Source organism: Anomaloglossus baeobatrachus, chromosome 10 (genome assembly GCF_048569485.1).
Source record: "Anomaloglossus baeobatrachus isolate aAnoBae1 chromosome 10, aAnoBae1.hap1, whole genome shotgun sequence".
Taxonomy (NCBI): Eukaryota; Metazoa; Chordata; class Amphibia; order Anura; family Aromobatidae; genus Anomaloglossus; species Anomaloglossus baeobatrachus.
Window position 1 is genome coordinate 213802209 of NC_134362.1, and position 10120 is coordinate 213812328.

A 10120-nucleotide genomic window follows, 5' to 3' on the forward strand; every position below is an offset into this window, starting at 1 on the left:
CACAGCCGAGGAGGAGGCAGATATCAGCCGTCACCACAGCCGAGGAGGCAGATATCAGCCGTCACCACAGCTGAGGAGGACACAGATATCAGCCGTCACCACAGCCGAGGAGGATGCAGACTCCAGCTGTCACCACAGCCGAGGAGGAGGCAGATATCAGCCGTCACCACAGCCGAGGAGGAGGCAGATATCGTTCGTCACCACAGTCGAGGAGGCGGCAGATATCAGCCGTCACCACAGCTGAGGAGGACACAGATATCAGCCGTCACCACAGCCGAGGAGGATGCAGACTCCAGCTGTCACCACAGCCGAGGAGGAGGCAGATATCAGCCGTCACCACAGCCGAGGAGGAGGCAGATATCGTTCGTCACCACAGTCGAGGAGGCGGCAGATATCAGCCGTCACCACAGCTGAGGAGGAGTCAGATATCGGCCGTCACCACAGCTGAGGAGGAGGCAGATATCAGCCGTCACCACAGCCGAGGAGGAGGCAGATATCAGCCGTCACCACAGCTGAGGAGGAGACAGATATCAGCCGTCACCACAGCTGAGGAGGAGGCAGATATCGGCCATCACCACAGCCGAGGAGGAGGCAGATATCAGCCGTCACCACAGCTGAGGAGGACGCAGATATCAGCAGTCACCACAGCCGAGGAGGAGGCAGATATCAGCCGTCATCTGCCTCCTCCTCGGCTGTGGTGACGGCTGATATCTGCCTCCTCCTCGGCTGTGGTGACTGCTGATATCTGCGTCCTCCTCAGCTGTGGTGACGGCTGATATCTGCCTCCTCCTCGGCTGTGCTGACGGCTGATATCTGCCTCCTCCTCGGCTGTGGTGACAGCTGGAGTCTGCATCCTCCTCGGCTGTGGTGACGGCTGATATCTGTGTCCTCCTCAGCTGTGGTGACGGCTGATATCTGCCTCCTCGGCTGTGGTGACGGCTGATATCTGCCTCCTCCTCGGCTGTGGTATCAGCCGTCACCACAGCCGAGGAGGCAGATATCAGCCGTCACCACAGCTGAGGAGGACACAGATATCAGCCGTCACCACAGACGAGGAGGAGTCAGATATCGTCCGTCACCACAGCTGAGGATGAGTCAGATATCAGCCGTCACCACAGCCGAGGAGGAGGCAGATATCAGCCGTCACCACAGCTGAGGAGGAGTCAGATATCGACCGTCACCACAGCTGAGGAGGAGTCAGATATCAGCCGTCACCACAGCTGAGGAGGAGTCAGATATCGGCCGTCACCACAGCCGAGGAGGAGTCAGATATCGGCCGTCACCACAGCTGAGGAGGAGTCAGATATCGTCCGTTACCACAGCTGAGGATGAGGCAGATATCGGCCGTCACCACAGCTGAGGAGGAGTCAGATATCGGCCGTCACCACAGCTGAGGAGGAGGCAGATATCAGCCGTCAACACAGCCGAGGAGGATGCAGATATTGGCCGTCACCACAGCTAAGGAGGAGACAGATATCAGCCGTCACCACAGCCGAGGAGGATGCAGACTCCAGCTGTCACCATAGCCGAGGAGGCAGATATCAGCTGTCACCACAGCCGAGGAGGCAGATATCGGCCGTCACCACAGCCAAGGAGGAGGCAGATATCAGCCGTCACCACAGCTGAGGAGGACGCAGATATCAGCCGTCACCACAGCCTAGGAGGAGGCAGATATCAGCCGTCACCACAGCTGAGGAGTCAGACATCAGCCGTCACCACAGCCGAGGAGGATGCAGACTCCAGCTGTCACCATAGCCGAGGAGGCAGATATCAGCTGTCACCACAGCCGAGGAGGAGGCAGATATCAGCCGTCACCACAGCTGAGGAGGACGCAGATATCAGCCGTCACCACAGCCTAGGAGGAGGCAGATATCAGCCGTCACCACAGCTGAGGAGTAGGCAGATATCAGCAGTCACCACAGCTGAAGAGGAGTCAGACATCAGCCGTCAACACAGCTGAAGAGGATGTAGACTCCGGCTGTCACCAAGGCTGAGGAGGAGGCAGACACCGGCCGCCACCACAGCCGAGGAGGAGGCAGACAACAGCCGTCACTACAACTGAAGATGAGGTAGACACCGGCCATCACCACAGCGAAGAAGGCAGACATTGGCCATCACTACAGCCGAGGAGGAGGAGGCAGACACTAGCCATCACCACAGCTGAGGAGGATGCAGCCACTGGTCATAACCCCGGCCGAGGAGGAGGCAGATGAGGAGGAGTCAGACACTTACCATCACTAGGGTGAACACTCTGGAATGTTGCCTGCTCCTCACCTAATTGGTGTGGATCAAGTGCATGCGTGAAAGAATTAACACCAAAAAGTCAGCTGTGAACTCTCCTTGATCAAAGATTGACCCAAGAGAGCTTCATTTCGTCTGCAACTTATATAAGCTAGGGTATATGGCGTGGTTAGCTCTGTAGTAGGCATGTTCGGATATGTTCATTGGCCGGTGGCTTGAACAATGGGTTAGTCCATGGGCTGATTGGTGGGCGGATCCGTGATGTCATTGTGGGTGGGTCTATAACGTAATTGTGGGCGGGTCCCAGATGTCATCGGTGGGCGGATCTATGATATTATCGTGGGCGGATCCGAGGTGTCGGTGGGCAAGTCTATGACGTCATCATTGGCCATCTTGGATGTGTATCACACACATGGTGATATATCTGAACTGTCTATGTAAGGTCACACAAGAAAAAGTCCAGCTCATCGCCTTCCAGGTCAGGCGTATCTAACGATGTCTGCACATCCCAGGCATGGGAAAAATAGAATCCTAAAAGGTATTAAATCCAGCGAACCGCAGACAGGGATATGTAAAAATTACATTTATTTCCAAAAGTTAAAAAATTTGCGGTACAGGCTTGCACAGAAAACAAAGAGGTATATCGCAATCCAACGCGATTCGACAATGAACTAGTCACTACATCTTATTCATGGATGAATGTCTATGTAAGGTAAAATAATACATGTCATCTGTGATGTCCCACAACCCCATATGTCTCGAGGTTAATAAAGTATTTTATCTGCTTTGTGGAGGGTGAGGAGTGTGGAAAGCCGCTAATCCCCACATACTGTGAGATCTCTATAATGACCTCTACTATGTAATATGCATTTTTACCACTCCTGGAACCCGATTTCTACAGACTACCTCCATCATGAGTTTTTCAGCAGTAATGTAATTTTCCGCACTGGATATGCCTCAGATCAATCCTGGAAGGAAATTCACACAAACTCATAGAAACCTACACGTGGTAGATGTATATTATCAATCTGCAATCTCTGGAGCAGTAGAGCGGACGAGGGGTGCGTTTCTGTGAGGTCTTTACAGTTTTCCTATCTTATATCTAGCACACGTCTTACAAGACTGGGAGAGTCTGGCCACCTGGGTACTGAACCCTGGAGCCACCCGTACCTTGTCCACCACCACATTTATAATGGTCTTTGTCAGATGTATTAGTGCATGGGTTACCTGGGCCATCACTGAGTAGAGAAAGCTTACCGCCCTTTATGCACAGACCTTCCTCAGTCAGCCGGCTCCCTGTGTCTCACACTCCGTTCCTTGCTGAATCGCTTGTTCCTGTAGGGATTTAAGAACACAAGGAGCGACATATGTCATGGAAGTGACAGGTGCCACCAAGGTACTGGTCTGCATTGGTAAAATACTCTCAACGTTTACTGCTTCCTTGTCAGCTGCATCTGTGCAAGCATCTCCTCTGGCTCCATCAGTCAGCTCAGACATGAGCCATATCATCCACTGTGCTAGGCTCATTTGATAACAGGAGAGCCTCCACCTGGGCTCATACACACTCTGCGGCCTTTATAGGTTTATCGTGTCACATGACAAAAGATCTGCTGCCTATATACACATTTGACCATCTTACCTTTTTAACGCTCTACGTACCACAGTGATTGCAAATGTTCATCACTTTTTCTTATTCCGATGGGAGAGGAGGGAGTGATTCAGCTTTTATTACCTCATGTCGTGTAACCTCAGCTTATCCAGTGTAGAAACAACCAGCATCTTGGTATCTGGATCCATCTATGGAAAAACTCAAAATCTGCTGTCACACTGTACCAAGTGCTAGCAAGACATAGTACAGCGTATTCCCCACTAGGTGGCAGCAGAGTAGTGAAGGCGAGACAAAGTCACACTGTAACAGAAAGGCAGCTGAAGTACAGCAGAGTAACTTCAGCAGGCAGTTAACAGGCGAACCACCAGGGGGCAATAGAGTAGTCAAACAGTCAGGGTCTATCCAGAAAAGTCAAGTCCTTGCAAGGGGAGTATCAAAATCAAATAAGAAAACAGAACTGAGTCGGAAGCTGGGAGATCAGGTATGCAGAGAGAAAAAGAAAGGAGCGGGAAGTCAGGGACTGGGACAGGCAGACGAATGGGGAAGGGTACATGTCAGGACACCGTAGCAGGGAGGCAGGACAGATCGGGAACACTCACCAGAGCCAGTATACAAGCTGCAAGGCAGAAATATCATTGGCACTGAACATTATTCAAAGCATAACTGGATTCAAAAACTGTGCACTGGAGTTCTACATTTAGGCGATAAGAAAGTCACATTGTGTAGATTGTACCTAACTGTAAACACCATAAATATTGTGTTATCTGTAACTTTATAATGGAGAACCATTTCAATGGCTTTTCAACCTTCGCTTGAACCACAGAAATCTGCATTACAATCTTTCTACAAAAAGAAAACAGATGATTCAAGACATTAAATATCAAAAGACTGAATGACATAAATCATCCACATACCTTAAACTAAATTATAAATATTAATAAATTAGATTATTAATAAAGATTATTATTATTATTATTATTATTAACACAACACAACCTCTGGATATAGAGACATTCAGATTTGCAAAATTAGATTAAAAAAAAATGATGGCAGAATACTATACCACATGACTTTCTTCAGGGGCGGACTAGCCCACCAGGAGGTCGGGAGAACCCCCGGTGGGCCCCTGCTATTGATGGCCATGCCCCCTAGGCCCCGCCCCCGGGCCCCTATGGATATGTGTGAGAGGCCCCCCCAGCCAGTAATTTCACTAATCATATCGGCACATTGCCGATATGGTTAGTGACAATCCCATTCCCTCTGCAGCGGCAAGCAGGGAGAGCGATCTCCAGCTCTGCCTGCTGTCACTGTCAGTGCCGCGCGGCTCTGACTCATCTCCGCAGCCAGCGACACAGCAGGAGGAAGCAGTCTCAGAGGGATGACTGCTTCCTTCCTGTGCAGGTGCCAGCAGTATCGCGCTGCGGAGGACGAACCTGGCGTCGCCCCAGGCCAGGCTGCAGGAGCAGCAGCACCTGAGTATAGATGGGGGGGCCCGGGGGGGTATGCGGGGGCCCAGGGGAGCAAGCAGGGGGCCCGGGGGTATGTGTGGGGGGGGGCTCTTCTTCTTACCAGTCACCTGCCTGCCTGTATCTGCAGCCAACGGCGCGCTCCTCATCAGTGTGTGCATGCCGGGCACACGAGCAGGAGGCAGCACACTGTGCTGTTCCGGCCCTGCTGTGTGTCCACCATGCACACAGTGCAGAGGAGCGCGCCGGTGACCGCAGCTTTTTCCTATTCAAATGTATTTGTGTCTTTTAGACGTAAATACATTTGAACAGCGCGCCGGGACTGGGCCCCGCCCCCGACGTGCAGCAACGTGATGAGATCAGCACATTACTGACGTCATCACAGTGCTGCGGGCGCCACACTGGATTCATCAGGCAGCGGTAAGCGCTCCATGGAGGAGCCGAAGAGACAGGTGTAATTAATATTGGAGATGTGTGGGGAGGGGCTGAGGACACATAACGGGGATCATTTGTGAAGGAGACACAGCTTTGTGACAGGAAGAGGGGGAGTGCTGTATTGCGAGGGAGGGGGGGAGGCAGGAGTGTGTAGTGATGGGGTAGTGTAATTTGTGTCTGCAGGGGGTGATGGGGCGTGCAATTTATTATGTCTGGGGAGGGGGTAATGGAGGGTGCATTGTATTGTATGTGGGGGAGGGGTAATGGAGGGTGCACTGTATTGTGTGTGTGTGGGGAGTGATGGGGGGTACATTGTGTGTGTAGGGGGTGATGGGGGTGTGCATTGTATTGTGTGTGTGTGTTTGGAGGGGGTGATGGGGGGGTGCATTGTATTGTGTGCGTGGCGAGATAGTAATGGGGGGTGCATGGTATTTGTGTGTGTGTAGGGGGTGATGGGGGGTGCATTGTGTGTGTGTGTGTAGGGGGTGATGGGGGGTGCATTGTGTATGTGTAGGGAGTAATGGGGGTGCATTGTGTGTGTGTGTGTGTGTGTGTAGGGAGTAATTGGGGTGCATTGTATTGTGTGTGTGTGTGTAGGGGGTGATGGGGGGTGCATTGTATTTGTGTGTGTGTAGCGGGTGATGGGGGGGTGCATTGTATTGTGTGTGTGTGTGTGTAGAGGGTGATGGGGGGGTGCATTGTATTGTGTGTGTGTGTGTGTAGGGGGTGATGGGGGGTGCATTGTATTTGTGTGTGTGGGGGGGGGTGATGGGGGTGCATTGTATTGTGTGTGTGTGTGTGTGTAGGGGGTGATGGTGGGGTGCATTGTAGTGTGTGTGTGTGTGGGGGGGAGGGTGATGGGGGGGTGCATTGTATTGTGTGTGTGTGTGTGTGTGTGTGTAGAGGGTGATGGGGGTGCATTGTATTGTGTGTGTGTGTGTGTGTGTGTAGAGGGTGATGGGGGGTGCATTGTATTGTGTGTGTGTGTGTAGGGGGTGATGGGGGGGTGCATTGTATTGTGTGTGTGTTTGGAGGGAATGATGGGGGATGCATTGTATTGTGTGCATGGGGAAATGGTAATGGGAGGTACATGGCATTTGTGTGTGTGTATGTAGAGGGTGATGTGTGTGTGTGTGTGGGGGGGTGTGGGGGGGGTGATGGGGGGTGCATTGTATTGTGTGTGTGTGTGTGTGTGTAGGGGGTGATCGGGGGGTGCATTGTATTGTGTGCGTGGCGAGATGGTAATGGGGGGTGCATGGTATTTGTGTGTGTGTGGGGGGGGGGTGATGCGGGGTGCATTGTGTGTGTGTGTAGGGGGTGATGGGGGGTGCATTGTGTGTGTGTGTGTAGGGAGTAATGGGGGTGCATTGTGTGTGTGTGTGTGTGTAGGGAGTAATTGGGGTGCATTGTATTGTGGGTGTGTGTGTAGGGGGTGATGGGGGGTGCATTGTATTTGTGTATGTGTGTGTAGCGGGTGATGGGGGGATATATTGTGTGTGTGGGGGGGGGTAATGGAGCGTGTATTTTGTGTGTGTGTGTGTGTGTAATGGGGTGCATTGTATTATGTGTGTGTGCGTGGGGGGGGGTGATGGGGGGGTGCATTGTATTTTGTGTGTGTGGGGGGGGGTGATGGGGGGGTGCATTGTATTTTGTGTGTGTGTGTGTGTGTAGGGGGTGATGGGGGGGTGCATTGTATTTGTGTGTGTGTAGGGGGTGATGGGGGGGTGCATTGTATTTGTGTGTGTGTGTAGGGGGTGATGGGAGGGTGCATTGTATTTGTGTGTGTGTGTAGGGGGTGATGGGGGGGTGCATTGTATTGTGTTTGTGTGTGTGTGGGGGGGGTGCATTGTATGTGTGTGTGTGTGTGTGTGTGTGTGTGTGTGTGTAGAGGGTGATGGGGGGTGCATTGTATTGTGTGTGTGTGTGATTGTGTGTGTGTGTGTGTAGGGGGTGATGGGGGGGTGCATTATATTGTGTGTGTGTGTGTGTGATGGGGGGGTGCATTTTATTGTGTGTGTGTGTGTGTGTAGGGGGTGATGGGGGGTGCATTATATTGTGTGTGTGTGTGTGTGTGTGTGATGGGGGGGTGCATTTTATTGTGTGTGTGTGTGTGTGTGTGTAGGGGGTGATGGGGGGGTGCATTGTATTGTGTGTGTGTTTGGAGGGAATGATGGGGGATGCATTGTATTGTGTGCATGGGGAAATGGTAATGGGAGGTGCATGGTATTTGTGTGTGTATGTAGAGGGTGATGGGGGGATGTATTGTATTGTGTGTGTGTGTGTGTGGGGGGGGTGATGGGGGGGTGCATTGTATTGTGTGTGTGTGTGTGTGTAGGGGGTGATGGGGGGGTGCATTGTATTGTCTGCGTGGCAAGATGGTAATGGGGGGTGCATGGTATTTGTGGGGGGGGGTGATGCGGGGTGCATTTTGTGTGTGTAGGGGTGATGGGGGGGTGCATTGTATTTGTGTGTGTGTAGCGGGTGATGGGGGGATATATTGTGTGTGTGTGTGTGGGGGGGTAATGTAGCGTGTATTTTGTGTGTGTGTGTGTGTGTGGGTAATGGGGTACATTGTAGTGTGTGTAGGGGGTGATGGGGGGTGCATTGTATTTGTGTGTGTGTAGCGGGTGATGGGGGGATATATTGTGTGTGTGTGGGGGGGGGTAATGTAGCGTGTATTTTGTGTGTGGGTAATGGGGTGCATTGTAGTGTGTGTAGGGGGTGATGGGGGGTGCATTGTATTGTGTGTGTGTTTCTGTGTGGGGGGGGGTGATGGGGGGTGCATTGTATTGTGTGTGTGTGTGTGTGTGTAGGGGGTGATGGGGGGTGCATTGTATTGTGTGTGTGTGTGTGTGGGGGGGGAGATGGGGGGGTGTATTGTATTGTGCGTGTGTGTGTGGGGGGTGGGGTGATGGGGGTGCATTGTATTGTGTGTGTGTGTGTGTGTGTGTGTAGGGGGTGATGGGGGGTGCATTGTATTGTGTGTGTGTGTGGGGGGGTGATGGGGGGGTGCATTGTATTGTGTGTGTGTGTAGAAGGTGATGGGGGGTGCATTGTATTGTGTGTGTGTGTGTGTGTGTAGGGGGTGATGGGGGGTGCATTGTATTGTGTGTGTGGGGGGGTGATGGGGGGTGCATTGTATTGTGTGTGTGTGTGTGTGTAGGGGGTGATGGGGGGTGCATTGTATTGTGTGTGTCTGTGTGTAGGGGGTGATGGGGGGTGCATTGTATTGTGTGTGTGTGTGTGTGTGTGGGGGGTGATGGGGGGGTGCATTGTATTGTGTGTGTGTGTAGGGGGTGATGGGGGTGCATTGTATTGTGTGTGTGTGTGTGTGTGTGTGTGGGGGGGGTGATGGGGGGGTGCATTGTATTGTGTGCGTGGCAAGATTGTAATGGGGGGTGCATGGTATTTGTGGGGGGGGTGATGCGGGGTGCATTTTGTGTGTGTAGGGGTGATGGGGGGTGCATTGTGTGTGTGTAGGGAGTAATGGGGGTGCATTGTATTGTGGGTGTGTGTGTAGGGGGTGATGGGGGGGTGCATTGTATTTGTGTGTGTGTAGCGGGTGATGGGGGGATATATTGTGTGTGTGTGTGGGGGGGAGGTAATGTAGCGTGTATTTTGTGTGTGTGTGTGTGTGTGTGGGTAATGGGGTGCATTGTAGTGTGTGTAGGGGGTGATGGGGGGTGCATTGTATTGTGTGTGTGTTTCTGTGTGGGGGGGGTGATGGGGGGTGCATTGTATTGTGTGTGTGTGTGTGTGTGTGTGTGTGTGTGTGTGTGTAGGGGGTGATGGGGGGTGCATTGTATTGTGTGTGTGTGTGGGGGGGGGGGAGATGGGGGGTTGCATTGTATTGTATTGTGCGTGTGTGTGTGTGTGGGGGGGGGTGATGGGGGGTGCATTGTATTGTGTGTGTGTGTGTAGGGGGTGATGGGGGGTGCATTGTATTGTGTGTGTGTGTGGGGGGGGGTGATGGGGGGGTGCATTGTATTGTGTGTGTGTGTAGAAGGTGATGGGGGGGTGCATTGTATTGTGTGTGTGTGTGTGTGTGTGTGTGTGTGTGTAGGGGGTGATGGGGGGTGCATTGTATTGTGTGTGTGTGTAGGGGGTGATGGGGGGTGCATTGTATTGTGTGTGTGTGTAGGGGGTGATGGGGGGGTGCATTGTATTGTGTGTGTGTGTGTAGGGGGTGATGGGGGGTGCATTGTATTGTGTGTGTGTGTGTGTGTGTGTGTGTGTGTGTGTGTGTAGGGGGTGATGGGGGGGTGCATTGTATTGTGTGTGTGTGTGTGTGTGTAGGGGGTGATGGGGGGTGCATTGTATTGTGTGTGTGTGTGTGTGTAGGGGGTGATGGGGGGGTGCATTGTATTGT